The 17,020-nt window shown below is 41.0% G+C and overlaps 1 protein-coding gene across 2 annotated transcripts in view; it reads left to right on the plus strand.

The window, feature by feature from the left end:
* The window catches only part of GRM3 (glutamate metabotropic receptor 3), a 1,234,490-nt gene that overhangs the window by 1,042,827 nt on the left and 174,643 nt on the right, over nt 1-17,020 (plus strand). The gene's annotated exons all lie outside the window — the stretch shown is intronic.

A 17,020-nucleotide genomic window follows, 5' to 3' on the forward strand; every position in this document is an offset into this window, starting at 1 on the left:
GGAATCACACAGCTAAGATAACACCTGCTCACCCCCCTGGTGCTTGGTACAAGCAGTCAGACTTATCTCAGAGGCAATGTGTAAAGTATTTGTACACACACACAGAGTAACATAGTGAAAAACACCACAAAAGAACTCCTCACCAGTTTAGAAAAATAGCCGATATTTATCTGAATAGAACAAGACCAAAATAACAAAAATCCCACATAGAAAAGGAAAGATATCACTTTTAAAACATTTCAAAGATCCAGAGGCATCAATGATTGCCTTTTTTAACACACAGTACCTGGGATACGTCAAAAACAAAGACGATGTGGCCCGCAGAGGAGCTGAGGCCCCGGAAAACAAAGCAATGTATTGGTTCCTTACTGCATAGGCGATGTGATGCGTTGGCTCCTTACTGACAGGGGAGGTGATGCGTCGATTCTCTCCTCGCAGGATAGATGATGCATCGGTCCTTACTGGAAGGGGGGATGATGTGTCAGTTCTTTACTGGAAGAGGAAGTGATGCATCTGTTCTCTCCCCGCAGGAGAGATGATTTGTCGGTTTCTGGTCACACAGCCTTGGTTCCTTGCTGCGGTGCAGGACTGATGCGAAAATGACACCCAGGGATGCTGCGTGGGAAAATCCAGACACACAATGATGATAGAGCTGTGGTGGAACAGGCTCTGTGTCGGTCCTACAGGCGTTGCTTCGATCCTTCCATCTCAAGACAGGCATTGCGTCCATTTTTCAGCCACAAGGCAGGCGCTGCTTCGGTTCTCTGCAACAGGCCCAGCGATGCATCAATTTGCAGTTGTGGTGATCTGATACATGGAATTCCTTCCACAGGACACCAGTTTCCACTCCCAAGGGCCGAGGGACCACTTGGCAAGTCAGGACTCTCAGCAGGAGAGTCCAGGCACTGGCAGATGAAGTCATTGATGTCCATGAGACTTCTTAACAGACGGCAAGCTTAGTTCAAGACCTTGGATAACCTTGGAAAGCAGGATGTAGAAAGTCCAGTCATTTCACTCCCAAGACAGAATCAGCAAGCAGCAGGCCGCACAACTAAGCAACAGGTAGAGTTGCAGTTCCTCCTACAGCATCCAGCTCTTCTTCCTGGCAGCATGTCCTCAGTCCAGAAGTATTCTAAAGTTGTGGTCACAAAGGCCCAATACTTATACCAATTTCTGCCTTTGAAGTAGGCAAACTTCAAAGGAAAGTCTTTGTAGTGTACAAGATCCTGCCTTTCCTACCCTGGCCCCAGACACACTCCAAGGGGTTGGAGGACAGGCACAGCCCTATTCAGATCCAAGTGTCAGCTTCTCCCTCCATTCTAGCCCAGGAAGACCCATAAGGATATGCAGGGCACACCTCAGCTCCCTTTGTGCGACTGAATAGAGTGACTTCACAAACAGCCCAATTGTCATCCTGACCCAGACATGTATTCAACAGCCAGGCAGAGGCACAGAATGGTTAAGTAAGCAAACGCCTACTTTCTAAAAGTGTCATTTTCAAACTTATAATTCAAAAACCCACTTCATTAAAAGATGTATTTTTAAATTGTGAGTTCAGGGGCCCCAAACTCCAAATCTCTATCCGCTCCCAATGGGAAATTACACTTAAAAGATATTTCAAGGCAATCCCCATGTTAACCTACGGGAGGGATAGGCCTTGCAATAGTGAAAAAGGAATGTAGCAGTATTTCACTATTATTACATGTAAAACACACCAGTACATGTCCTACCTTTTAAATACACTGCAGACACCCCATGGAGCTGCCTAGAGCCTCCCTTAGGGGTGACTTACATTTAGTAAAAGAGAAGGTTTGGCCCTGGTGAGTGGGTACACTGGTCAGGTCGAACTGGCAGTTCCAAACTGCCCACACAGACACTGCAGTGGCAGATCTTAGACATGTGATAGGGCTACACATGTGGGTGGCACAATCAGTGTTGCGGGTCCACTAGTAGCATTTGATTTACAGTCCCTGGGCACAAATAGTGCACTGTACTAGGGACTTACTAATAAATCAAATATGCCAATAATGGCTAAACCAATAGAATTTAGAGACAGCATTTGAACTTTAGCACTGGTCAGCAGTGGTAAAGTGCCCAGAGTCCAAAAGCAAGCTGAAATGAAATTCAGCACAGGGTCAAAACAGGAGGTCAGAAACCAAAAAGACAGGGGAAACCCTTCAGAAAAGGCCATTTCTGACAGTCAGGATGCCAGAAGCTCAGTCAAGAGTCTTCTGTGAGAGTTAGTGAGAAAAATCTTTGTCTCAGCAAGGTATATCAAAGGGGCAAAGGCAGAAAGCAAGATGCCTCTTCAAGGAGCCCAGCATTCAGGATATGGACAAAAAGGAGTTCAGTTTCTCATCTTTAGGAATCTCGAATTCTGACGGGATTCCTTTCAAAGACGTAGTGGGTATCAACATATCAAAGTTCATACGCAAATCTGATTCATCAGGACAATAGTTCATTTGATGTTGTAGGGTCATTATCTGATAAAAATCGATCACACAACTCCAGGTAGATACATCCTCAGGTTTTCCCATGTATGTCATGCGAACATCATCCATCCATTTATCTCCACACAAGATTAAAACAAATGTTTACATTGCTAATCCACAGTCCAGGATGTTCCACATCCAAGATTGAATTCTTACAATTCTCTATGTGTAACTCTCTATGTATAAAACAATATACATTTATTTCCAAACTAGTCTTCTCATGAGAATGAAGTATGAAAGAAAGTTCATGTTAGCAGAATGACTTGATTTTTTCTGCACAATTACAAGATACAGGGCCTAGCAGGCCTTACTTAGGCTCACACAAGTGAATTAATACAGTACATTAATGCATTCAAGTAAAACACATTTTAATAAGCAAACTATACATTTTTCATTAATGATTCTCCTTTAGCAGTCATGTTACAGTGACTTTTAGATGAAGTGACTCTGTTAATACTTTTCAGTCAATATAACGTAGAACTGCGTTTCTCCATTTTTACACACACATTTAAAACATTAATTATTAGAAATTCAATATTGTTTCAATACAGACTAATAGTTTAGAATCTAAATTAGAATATGATGTCAGATAAAATCTTTCAAACATTTAATTAAACTTCAATACCGGGTGTAAAACCTTAGTCAAATGAATGCACATTTAAAATGTTTTTTCAGTGCATAACTCTACAATAAAAACTATTAGCACTTTGGTAAACATAATGCATAGATTGTCATGTATAGATAATTTCTGTGATATGAGGGCTAGCACTACAGTTTCTGCTACATCAGTCCCCCCTCGGATGGTGAATCAAGTCATCACAAAATACTCTTACTCTCATTTTCCATGAGACAGTTAAAAATTTCAGAGGCTTATTCAGTTAAGGTCTTCTAAGGTCCTCTACCTGTTTGACATTATTAAAGTATTTGCTCCTTCTAGTCTCCATCGCAATCTCCTTTTTTCCCTGCTTATCCTTGTTTTTTCTTTTTCAGCTTCTATAATAATGTGGAAAGATCACCTGCAACTAGGGCACACAAAGCCACAATCAATCGGGGTCTCAAAATCGTTTCTACAATTCCTCTCTGTAGATTTCCAAACTAGCTTCCAGTTGCTGAAAAAACACTACCTATTGCTTCCCATGCATTTGTCGCTGTCAGCTGTTTCAGGTCCTGTTTCAAATCAGTCATGTTTACAGTGTACATTCTTATCTCTTTAGTTTTTTCAGATATGTAAGGGCAACACTATTGAACAAGCCACATCTTGCAAACTCTGCCTTCCTTAAGGAGAAAAATGTTTAACCCAAGGCGATTTTGTGAAAAACCATTGATCTTACCACAACCATTTCTGTGTCCATTTACAATATTGTACCTGAGGTGTTTGTAGATAATTTATCTACTACTGTTGACAACTTTCTAATCTTGAGATCATTAAAAATTACACCTACTAATGGAATTATGGCACCAAAAATATCTCCTACAATCTCTGAAGCACCAGCTCCTCTCTTTACTAATGTATGACTTCTCATTCCAAACTGAATTATTAAAATGGTCCACATGGTATATCTTTAGAAAAACTACTCCCAGGTAATGTGCCATATCAGCCTTTCAGCAGCTTGTAATAGGCCTTCTTCCCACATATGAAATAAACATCTGGTATGGCGTGGTCTTTGGCATTCAACATAAAGGTCCAAACACTCTTAAACAAAAACACGTCTACATTCACTAGTACCTACAAAATGTGTGCCAGACTTTGATCTAGGTATATAAATACATAACTTTCCTACATGTTGCCAATCTAAAGCCAGGTATCCTTGATTTCCAGCTACTGAGTGAGCTTCATCTTTTCCCCAATTTTCAAAAACTACTCCCTTTTCTATTTTAGGCTTCCTAGCTCTTCTTCTCTTCTCAACTTGTCCAAGGAACTCCTTCTCTACTGGGCTAAGAATGCAGTCCATTTTGGCTTGGTACTCTCTTTCTCTTCGGTCTTCTATTTACTCGACCCTCAGAATCACTGGCACTTTGACTTGACTCTTCAGACTCTTCAGTCTCTTCAGCAATAGTCAAAGGCACTTGTACAGCTGGCACTGTTTACTTTTTAGGTCAATTGTCTCCTGGTACAGCTCTTTTATCTACAGCAACTGGTCCTTTGTCAACATCCAAGCTCTTAACCCTTCTGTACCATCCACAATTGTTGATTCGCTCAGACTCCCCTCAGGCCGAACTTGTGATGTAGCTGCCACTTGCCCCGCCCCAACAGCTTGACTAACCTGATCCCTCTCGCTCACTGTAACCGATCTTTTTAGAACATGGGCTGTATTGTCTAGGGGACCTGGAACTTTGCGAGCGTGACTTACATGTACCCAGTTAGGGAGACAAGCACACTTCACAGCTGTAGTGGTTTCCAAAACCACTTGATGAGGGCCTCTCCAATGCAGTTCCAAGCATGTCGACCTTACATGCTTTTTCACCATGACACAATCACCTGGACATAGGTCATGGCAAAGCTCTTGCTGTGATGGTGCTGTAGTTTCTCCAACCTGGTGAAACAAAGAACGAACCACGTCAGCCAGTCCTTTGCAATAATCCAGCATTAAGTCACTTATTCACTTTTCACTTTGTTGTCACTTTAAAGGAGCACCATTGTTTTTGATCCATCATTTTTATGTTTTTTAATTATATTCTTTGTTGATCCAATTGATGTTGGTACAATAATTTAATAAAGTACTTGATTTACTTTAAAATAAAGAAACACTCCTCTATCATAGTAAGTTAAAGTAAGATTATACCTTTTCCTTGCTGTGGGAGTTTACGCTTATACTTCCCCCGTAGGGAAGAAATATATTTTTTGGTCTCTTCTGTTCCAGCATTGCAGTTTGTTATACCAGTCACACCTTCATGACTCAAATTGTTTAACCACTCAGTCAGCTGTTGTGAAGTGAACCTTTGCAAACTTATATTATTAATATGTGGAACTTCTATAAGAATAGAAGTTTCACATATTATTAATATAAGGTTGCAATGGTCATACCCTCTGCAGATTTAGAGTGTTAAAATTTGACATGTTCTCTAACATGTTAAAGAGTACTCCTCCTTGTGGAGTATGGCAATTTGTATTCGGGATCTGGTCAGGTCTTGGCACAAAATAAGGTGAGTTCCCTGAGTAAACCTTGCATCAGGAGTAAATCCTGACTTGTCATCAGATTTAGATCTGCAATTCATGTAGGGGGTAACGGTCTAACAAGAGATATGTTCTCTCCATTTCGGAGTTGTTGGGACATACTGATATGTGCATGCCAATTGGTGATATCCCAGCAGATATAACTGGTGTATCAGGAACTGTCGGCACATTTAATGAATGTGCATTGCTTCCAGATGTACCTGGAGCAACAGGACCTATTGTCACGGAAACTATTAATGCATCTGGACCCACATGATTTTTCTGATGATGGGGAATTGTCATTTTTACACTTTGTCCTGTTAAATCAGTACTGAAATTTTCCCCAGTTTGACTCAGGGTAACATTTGGCATTGACAGAATTGGACTAAACATTGGCAGAGGTTGATTTAGAATACAATATTGCACAAATGGATTCACTTAAGGTGACAGCACCATCTGGTTCACATTAGAATTTGGCACAACCTGGTTCACAATGGGACTTGGTATAGGCTGAACTGTGTTAAAACTCTGAACTGGCTGATTTGCTTCAAGATTTGGGTGACTGAATTTACAAGTGTAGCTGGTACTATCTGATTCAGGGTCTGTGCAACTGGGACAGGTGGCACATTCGATTTTACATTTTGGGCTGCTTCATTTCTTGCTCCTACCTCAACTGAATAGTACGGATGTGGAAGATTTATCAGGATCTGATTTATAAACTCATTGTCTGAATTACTGTCATATGTCACTGTCTTTTTATCCTCAGCTTCAGCTGTCTTTTTCTTAGTTTTGGGTTTAGTGCGTTCACCATCTTCATTGGAAATAGTTGGATACATTCTGACTCCCTCAATTATATCTGCTCTCCACATTTTCTGTACTGCATCACATCTAGCCTCTGCAAGGATCTTTGTTGCTTTTTGTATTCTGTTCTCATACTTGTTAGTTATTTTCTCTCTTGATATGAGTTCCCAAATGCTAAGGACTTCAAATTGTACGAGTTTTGGAGCGGGTTTCATCTCTAAGTATTTGCCTTAGGTTGTCTAGAATTCTCAGGTTAACAGTTCCATAACGGGGAAATGCTAAGGCACCTTCTTTCTAAGTAATCTTGCACCATTGTTCAAGCCACAAATAGGCATAACATTCTTCAATGGGTGATACATATAACCTGGAGTTCCTTCTGGAGGAGTCTCCATACCCTCTTTAACTGGATTATAAACATCTCCTCTTAACACACTCTTTAAAGCTTTGAATAGTTTCATTTTTAATCAAATTCAATAAGTTACAATAACTTCTTTGTCATATCAGGAAGTAACTTCAATCCTCAATCCTTTTCTGTCGATGTTCTCAACTAATAGCCTGTCCACTAATACCAGCGCAGCTTCACACCAAACAGCCTGTACCAGCGTAGCACATCATAATGTCACACTCACTTCTTTCAGCACTGCAGTCACTTCACAATTGTCTCTCACACAATCACTGACACACACCTAATGCAAAATATTGCGAGCAACAAACAACAACCTGTCTGCACACTACAGGGTAGAAACTCAAACACTTCAAAGCTGTATGGAGATACCTTTTCCATTTGTAGATTTCACAATTACACAATGAGTGAAACTTGACCAGCAATTTTCTAATCTGTTGATACAGATCCTCCATGTGCATTCAGGGTTCACTTAATACCAACGAAAACTCACACTTGGTCAAGAAAAACTAGTGGCACATGCAACAACATCTCAAGACAAGTAGTTTACTGCAGACAATAAATTAACCAAGTGTCTTCACACATGTGCATAATCATGGGATCTTCAGCCACGACGGATCTGTCAACAACAACCACTGAATTTTTTTTGTTGTTGCAACGAGCGCCATAGTCAAATGAGTGTGACAGCTGCAAAAAGCTTCACAGCATCACACAATCTCCAGGACAAAAGCAATGCAAGCACAAAACCCTATTAATAATCACAGATCCATCTCTTGTAGGCATGACGCTGAAACTTTAGTGTTAGGAACGGACCACGGGACAGAATTCAGGGTGGGCAAATTTGGGACTGGGCAATCGCATGGGACCAATCCTATCCCATAAAACTACATTTAAATTTTTCTCCCTCCTTGTGGGATGAACCATTTCTCTGCTACCAGATCTGCTGGAGCATTTTTGTCCTTTGGAGGAATCAATGCTCATCGAGGTCAACGGATCTTTGGACCCTGCATAGGATGCATTAGAACCATAAACTAAATTTCAATAAAAGACAATTAAATTACACAGTATGACCAATGTGGCCAATGTGACCAAGGAAACTCCAATCAGAAATAAACTTAAGTGATTTATTACAAGTTAAAGCTTAAAGTCATGTAGTCAGTTTGCAAGACACCAAGGGTTGCCCAAGGCAATTACATTAGTTCAAATTAACTAGCATTAGAAGTACTAGACATTCAAAAAGGACTATGTAAAACATCAATAGGATAATTTGAGATACAGGACATAAATGTTGCTCAGTTTTAATAAGCATTAAGGCAGTTCAAATCATCAAAGTTCAATTTTGCTGGGCACATGGAAAACCTGCAGCTTAGCCAAATCAGGGAAAAACAGGTGTGGGACAGAATACATCCGGGCAAAAGACCGAAAGAACAAAAAAGGCAAAAAGAATTTGGAAAAAGGTAATCCTGGGTGGCAAGTTACTGCCTAAGGTGGACAAGGGCTATGTGAAAAGGGAAAGTGTCAGCAGTTCAGAAGCTCAGTCAAGAGTCTTCTGTAAGGGTTAGGGAGTAAAATCTTTAAGGGCCTTATTATGAGGCTGGTGATTCTAGCACCGCCAGACTCGCGCATTCAGTCAGACCGTGGCAACTGTGGTGGTCCGACTGCCACATTACAACCCTTGCAATTGGACCCACCAGGAGACCACTGTTCCCGCCTTGAACTTTGTTCCCAACAGGGTGACGGCAGTCGGAGTTGTAACTAGCCAGGGCAGCGCTAAGCTCAGCCCCACCTCGCTGATTAAAACCCCGCTTTCTGCCAACCTTTTCATGGTGGAGAACCCTGCCATGAAAAGGCTGACAGAAAGCCAGTGCCGAGGGCCACAGGGGGGATTCGACACTGCCCATGCCTATGGCATGAGCAGTGCAGAGCCTCCTTGCCCAGCACCGTCGCACATTCTGAGGGTGCTGGAGTGCTGGGATATTGGCCTCGGCTCCTTTAAAGGAGCCGAGGCCAATATCATCCTACAGGGTATCGACATATCAAAGTTCATACAGCAATCTGATTCATCAGGGCAACAGTTCATTTGACGTCGAAGGGACATTATCCAATAGAAATCGATCACACAACTCTATGTTGAAACATCTTCAGGTTTTCCCAAGTCTGTCATGAGAACAGCATCCATCCATGTAGTTCCACACGAGATTGAAACAAATGTTTAAATTGCTAATCCACAGTCCAAAATGTTCCGTATCCAAGGTCGAATTCCTACAACTCTCTATGTATAAAACAATAGACGCCTATTACCAAACTATTCTTCTCATGGGAATGAAGTCTGAAAGAAAGTTCACGGTAGAAGAATGACTTGACATTCTATGCACAGTTATGAGATACAGGGCCTAACAGGCCTCACTTAGGCTAATGCAAGTGAGTTAATACAGCCCATTAATACATTCAAATAAGACACATCTTAATACGTAAACTATAAATTCTTTATTAATAATTCTCAATTGGAATTCATGTTACAGTGACCTTTAAACAAAGTGACTCTGTTAATACTTTTCAGTCAATATAATGTAGAACTGCATTTCTCAATTTTTGCACATGTACTTAAAACGTGAATTATTAGAAATTCAATGTCTTTTCAATACATACTAACAGTTTACAGTCTAAATTATAGAATAATGTCAGTTTAAATCTTTCAAACATTTAATTAAACTTCAATGCCACCAGGGTGTTAATCCTCAGTCTAAATGAATGCACAATTAAAATGGATTTTCAGTGCATCACTCTACAGTCAAACTAGTAGTACTTTGGTCAACATAATGCATAGATTGTCATGTATGGATGATTTCTGTGACAAGGGGGACAGTACTAAAGTTTCTGCCACATCACCACCATTCAGATTAGAGATTAGAAAGGCTTGGACACCAGTTCTGAAGTCGCTTTCCAGATGAAAGAGAGTACTGGTACCACATTGTCTGTGTGATTTTTAACAATGTTTTCCTTGAGGGAGAACTTGGTGTCCATGGTGAATCCCAGTGATTTGGCATTCAGTGCAATTTAGGGTTCAAAGCAAACAAGGTTCATGTCATTGAGCCAGGTTTGCATTGTAACTTGTTCCTGACAAATAATAAGATTTCTGGCTTGGTTGGCTTCTGCTTCAGGTAGGCACTTGACATCCAGGTCTCGAGGCTTTCAAGTAGAGTTGGATATCATCTTCATATTGGTGAATCTTGATGCTGCCATCTGTGAGTAGAGCACCAAGCAGCTCCATCTAAAGGTTAAAGATGACCGGAGACAGTAGGGGACTACACATGATAGAGATCTTCCGTGGCCTGGAGGTGCCTATGTGAACTAACTGGGGTCAGCTGGAAAGATAGGAGGAGAACTAGTGTAGGACATTACCAGTGAATCACATTTGTGGCTCTTGAGTGGTGATTTGATGAGGATGAGATGGTTGACTGTGTCAAAGGCAGCTGAGAGGTCCAGCAATAATAGGTGACAGCGGCCATCTGTTCTCCTGGAGGCGTTGTCTAGCATGGTTAAAGTGGCAGCCAAACAGGTAGTCTTCCAGGAGACTGCTTTTTCAATGCTGTTGCCAATAAATGATGGATAAGTTATGGCCGGTAGCAGAAGAGGCTATCAGGGTATAGTATATGTTTCTTTAGGAGCAGTAGGATCTGGATGGTCTTGAGAGCTTCTGAGACAATGCCTTGAGTGAGGAAGGCATTGACAACAGTATGTAGGGTGTAAGAGAGAGTCCCTGAGATAGTTTTGATGAAGGTAAAACATCATCTTCATATGAAGACATCATCTTCATATGGAGTGGCTTCAGGAAGTGGAGAACGCCAAACAGGTCTAGGGCTTTGAAGGTTCACCATTGCAAATTCAACAGGATGGGGTGATGTAAGAAATTAAGTAGGCTTGGTATTATCGATGTGCTGCTGGAACGTATGTATTTTTTCACTGAAGATGAGGTTGATGGTATCGCACTTTCTGTTGAGTGCGAAATAGGAGGGTCAAGCAGGGGGTTGTGTTTGGTTGTCTTGAACATTGTTCTGCTTCTGTTGGTGGCTTCATTGCAATCTGCACCGTCCTCCATAATCTTCCTCTACCTCATAAGAGTGACAATTGTTTAACGCTCAAAAGAACAGTTTTAGATAAAGACATAATTGTTGATTTAAACAATATGTTTCAATTTTACACAAGGATTAAAGATTGCTTCTTGGTCTATGGTGTATAACAATTTGCAAAATGAAGATATTATTATTATTATTATTATTATTATTATTATTATTATTATTATTATTATTATTATTCTTAGTCATCTTCGGCAATCAACCCAATTCTGTAAATCAGGCAGTTTGCGACCAAACAAATGCTTTGTACAGCTAGACACTTACTCCCTATTTTGAGGGACCATGTTAGCTTGTGGTTGCACAGTGCAGGGGTGGGTTTACCATCTAAAATGAGCCCCCAGTCTGTGCAACTCGAAATTGGTCTATAAATGACATAATATTGATAGAGTCACCAAGCACAATCATTTGTGGTGCTCCTGGTATTTCAAACTGCTGCTCCATGCAACATTCTACAATTAGCCCACGGATGAAGCATTTAAACAACACTATTTATTCATTGTGCCTCATAGCATTCACGGCAGGCTGAAATGCTTTAATAGCATCTGCTTTGCAGTTCACAGAATTGATTTATTCTTAGGAAGGTACTTATATCTGTGCGCTGATCCCCTTTAGCACCTAGCAGCCTCATTAGGCACGACGCATTATGAAATAATTCGCAGAAAGCGCATATTTTGAATTATTTCTTGAGCTCAGCAGTCTTTTTGGGTGTATACAAACTGAAACATTTTTCAGGAAACTAACAATATTAAGTAGTTTCACAATGTGCTGTAGCTCAGAAGTAATGTAGCCATACACAAAACTGGTATGACTAATTCACATTTTTTTCGAAACAGTAAATGTAGAAGTTTTCTCACATGTAAACTGCATTAGCAAAGCCATTAAGTCTGACTTCTTTTTAAATAAAAGTGCTTCTTCATTGGTTGGTAAGGTTGTGTGTGTGATTGTGTAGAGAGGTGTGTGGGTGATTGTGAGTATGAGTCAATGGTTGGATGTCTGGGTTAGAGATTTGGGGCCTGATTTATGAAAAGCCAGCGCCGCCTTCGCGTAATTTTTTTAAGTAAAAGTGGCGAAAACTTAGAAAACATAATACAATTTTGTAGATTTTTTGTCACTCGTGTCAAAAAATCATGCAAAGGCAGTGCTAACTTTTCATAAATCAGGTCCTTAGTGCATGAACTAATTAATTGCAGAAGCACTCATTCACAATGTGAAAAGTATGGCAATTGCATGATTCTTCTGAGATGCACTACACATTTGGTAGTAGATATATCTGAAGTACATATTTTTCATGCCATGGAGCTTGCTTGATGTGGGGACTCCCAACTAGAAGAAAATAAAATTCACGCCTAATAGCCAAGTTGCCCAAATAAAAACAGTACCAGACACACTGAGGCACAAAATATTTTTTCATCCTTTATGGTAGGAAGGTAGAGAGCAACGTGGCATGGGTAATATCTGGACCTGAACACAGAAAGATTTGTGTACACATTAATGTATAACTAGAAGCAATAGGAGACCACATCTTTAACTGGAATTAAAGAAGACAAGCCTCAATTCTTAGTACTGAGTGCCAGTATCTGTATGAAGCATTAAGGATTTTCTGTGGGCAAAATTCCCCGACTTCATATACTTCTACTGCCAAAATAGCAGCCACCCTATCAAGTACAGAAGAGTTTTGCTAAGAGCTGTTACTACCCTTCTACTTGTCATCTACCTCCAACACCAAACAACATACCCACCTGGAGGAAGAAGCCAGCTCAAGTGTTCTCCACACAATACCATTGCTTACTCATCCTAGGAAGCTCACCCTAATACTCCACCCTATGGTGTACTGCTTTCAGACTCACAACTAGAGGCTTGAGAAACCAATGGGTTGGGGATCATCTGAGGTGAGTGAAGAAGAGGGAAGAAACAGGTGCATTAGTGTCAGAATACAGCAGGCCTGAGCTGTCAGTGCCTTACCTTAAAAGGGATGTCTCATAGAATGAAGCACAATGGTGTGCAAGACAATGACATGCCCAAGTTCCTGTGCCTCTCACATAACACCACTAGTTTCTAGTCCTTTGCCCCAACAACCATAGCCCACATGGGACCCATGCAGAGTCCAATGGGGAGAAGCAGGCATAAGACCTAGTGGCTGGTTCACCAAGCTATTGACTTAGCAGAGATGTAGCCTTTTGATTTCCACAAAAAGATGTGAGCCGTGAAGGACAGCAGTCGCTACTAAAAACTGAAGTATTTAATTAGACTTAAGATAGCACAGCAATGGCGAGACATCAGAATATGGTGGAGCATGACACCAAGACGTAACTAGCAAATGCATCCATCAAACAAAAGGAGACTAAGGGCCTGATTTAGATATTGGCGGATGAGTTACTCCATCACAGCGGTGACAGAGACTCTGTCCGCGGAAATCTAAATCCCATTATATCCAATTGGATTTAGATTTCAGCAGACGGGATATAAGTCACCGTTGTTACAGAGGAACTCATCCACCAATATCTAAATCACGCCATAAAACTGGATTGGTATTGCTTAACGCAAAAGAAATGTGCTTGTTTTGAGCACTCTCAAAAGTAATAATACTGTCTGATTGTAACTCAAACCACTACACCTGAAGATATAATTCCAAGATTAAGACTCAGGTGACATCCCAACAAATGTATACATTCCTACCATGAAGTGTATGCAGTGTCATAGGTACTTCTTTGAAACCCTGGTCTCTTGGGATTGGGTCTACAGATCCAAACTTAAAATAAATGATCAAAAGCACTTTATACATTTTCACTGCATGGAGGTGACGCAACCATGAAACCCACAATGAATGCTAAGTTTTATACATTACAGCTTGTTACCTCCAATTACCCTTTCAATCATCAAATTTGTAGGCAAAAACAAAAATGTAAATAGTAACCATTAAATTGCATTATATTTTACCATTTAAATAGCACATTCGCACCATTGCTTATTTGTATAAAACCAGACGGAAATGGAGAAAAAAGCACGTATAGGTTGTATTTTCAGAAGGATCGATGCTTCTCTTGAACACTTTGTCCACTTCTGACCTACAAAGTTCTAAACACCTAACTTCTTTTGAGCACTGACGTTAAAGGGCATCGATGGTGTGTCTAATGTGTCAGGCAGAAGGGAAGGGTACCAAGTCTGTGACAACTCGATACAAGTGTCTATCAACAAGAGTAAATCTTTCCTCACAAATAAAAGGCAGCAATTGGAAAAGAAATATGTGTCAATGGAGCTTTACTTGAAGTAATTAATCACAGCGCCTCTTACCATTGTCCAAGTCACAAGCCTATTCAAGCAGTTATTTCATCATCTGATAGTGATTACGGATCCGCAATGAAACAATAATGGTCGGTGCTTGCACTGACATTTCCTAAACTGATAAATGTTCATGGGGAGGAAGGGGTGTATGAGGCAAACAAGCAGAGATGATGAACAGAGGTCATTTGGCGGTCATTAGCTCTCCAGTAAAAGCTTTTTTGGACTATGTCACCATCGATGACTGAGTAGATACCCAGTTCCAGCAAGGACTAGCGTGTACATGTTTGTATTTTATTGTACCAAAACTTAGGCTTTCATTTACTATTCAATTATTTTGGATTAAAAATTCTGCTCACCAATGAACATTGTAAATCGGCGTACTTTCATTCCGGGAAACAATTGTCTTGTTTTTGTGGGACAGGATGCACATTTTGACAGGGATTTTGCCGATAAAACATTTAAGGACTTGAGGAAACATGGACTGTCAATTACGTTAACATACATGTAATTATGCATTTTTTCATTCTTCCCTTAATCTTTTTTTTATACAGGCCTGCACTCTCTGTGGACCTAATGTTAAGAAACTATTTGTAAGCCCCTGTGTTTTTATTGATTAGCAGGTCACAGCTCTAATTCAGCCTTCAGCTGCTAAAACACGACAAGAAAATAAAGCTCTTGATAGAATATATTTGTGCAGAAGAAGAAGGAAGAATATGCATTTTCAAAACAAAAATGTAAAGGTTAGCCCTTAATGTTTTTGGATGAAGATGATCAACGCGAGCAGTTGAAATACTGCAGAAACGACTTGGCATTGGCACAATACAAATATTAACAGCAGTAATATGCACAATATTTGGAACTTGTTAGCGGTACGACTTGGCATTGGCACAATACAAATATTAACAGCAGTAATATGCACAATATTTGGAACTTGTTAGCGGTCTTTGGGAAATTACTAGCATCAAAGCTGTTTTCCATGTGCATGTTTCGCTAGAACAAAAATACCCTGATTGTTTCCCAGTAATCTTCATTTCTAACAACAGAAGTTGAATACATCCATAGGATTACCACTGGCACCAATAAAACTAATGGCCTGATATAGAGTTTGGGGGATGGGTTACTTCCTCACAAATGCGACAGCTATCTTCTCCGCCATACTACGATATCCATAGGCTATAACGAGATGGTAATACGGCAGCCAGGATACCTGTCATGTTTGTGACAGAGTAACCCCCTTTGCCAAACTCTAAATCAGGCTCTAAATCAGTTTTCTAACTAGTAACATCATCTCACTTTGTTTGACAGACTAACCTAGGGTCAAGATATTGTACCACAACTCATATGCAATCACATACATTTCAATTACATAAATGCGTAATATTATAGTTGGGTTAAAGAACAATCTGGTCAGTGTGGCCAAGATGGCGGTGCAGTGTGACACACATTTCCACTCTCCGCCAGGCTGACTTCGCAATCTGTGATGGTGCTGCTGCCCAAGGTCCCAAACAACATCAACAAGGTCCAACTTGATCCAACCACACCCAGAGAGAAAGAGTAGGTGCTGAAATGCTGCGTTCTCGCACAGATTGGAGGGGAAACAGCCCAGCACAAGGGGATCAACAGAAGATGGCGGCTTGAGGCAGCATCCCAAGCAAGGTGAAAGCCAGGCTTGGCCCCATGTGATGACAGCTGTTTTATCCTGTGAGGGCATCTGGCAGTGAGCTGAGGTATTCAGTACCCAAACAGAAATAGCTTGAGACTGGAGGCACTGGATTCGAAAGGGCATCACCCAGGGCTCTAAACAACTTCACCTGGGGCTCCTACTTTTACGAACCACAGTCCTGGTGGGGTGTGACAGAGGACTTTTATGACAGATAGGAGAGGGACTGCCATGACCGGTCAGACCAGAAGAGACTCTGACTCCCTGGGGCATGAGCTATGGCCTAAGGTAAAGGGGTGTGGCAAGGAGCTGCAGTTGAGGCTCCATAGCACACTGGCACTAACATCAGCTGCCCATAAACAACTTTAAACAACAGATACTTGCATAGCCTGTAATGTGAGCAGACTGAATTATGGAGCACTAAAACTAGTGCAGGTCCACCTCACCCCAGCCAGCAACCCGTCCCAATACCATAATGCCAGTATGGACCAACAAACCATGTTAAGGGGAGCATAAATTCACTGCCTCAGAGGAGCTGCTGTCTCACCTGGATGCAGATGGTGTCCCAAGAGTGGGGCAGGCTACATGGGCAAGAGGTGGGGATCCCTGGTGTCTAGTTACAGCAATCCAGGGTCCATGAATAACATTTCACTGTGGGCGACCACTAGTAAAACATTAGGATAGGAAGGTAAACCAGTTCACAGCCAGAAAGTCAGAGATGCACTGTATGCTCAGAAGCAACACATCTCAGCCAACAATCATTCACAGTGCTTTATACTTACTCCTGCCTGCTGGTCAATCTGCAAGGCACCTAGACGTGGTGTTTCAGCAAGGGGCACATTGAAGCAAAAAGGCTATCAGAGACATTTGTAAGCAACATGGACCTTCATAGGACCTTGACAACAACCAGCAAGAAACACATTCATGAGGATACTGTCCAAGACTGTTCATTTGGATTCTTACCCCTTGTCAGCCTGATGGGCTGTGAATATAGTTGCAAAAAAGCAGCAGCAGGAGGCAGTTAAAGTCCTTCTCTGCAAATACACACCATCCATAGTAATGGCAAGCAAGCATCAAAGCAAGAAAAGGAAC

This window comes from Pleurodeles waltl, chromosome 4_1 (assembly GCF_031143425.1).
Source record: "Pleurodeles waltl isolate 20211129_DDA chromosome 4_1, aPleWal1.hap1.20221129, whole genome shotgun sequence".
Taxonomy (NCBI): Eukaryota; Metazoa; Chordata; class Amphibia; order Caudata; family Salamandridae; genus Pleurodeles; species Pleurodeles waltl.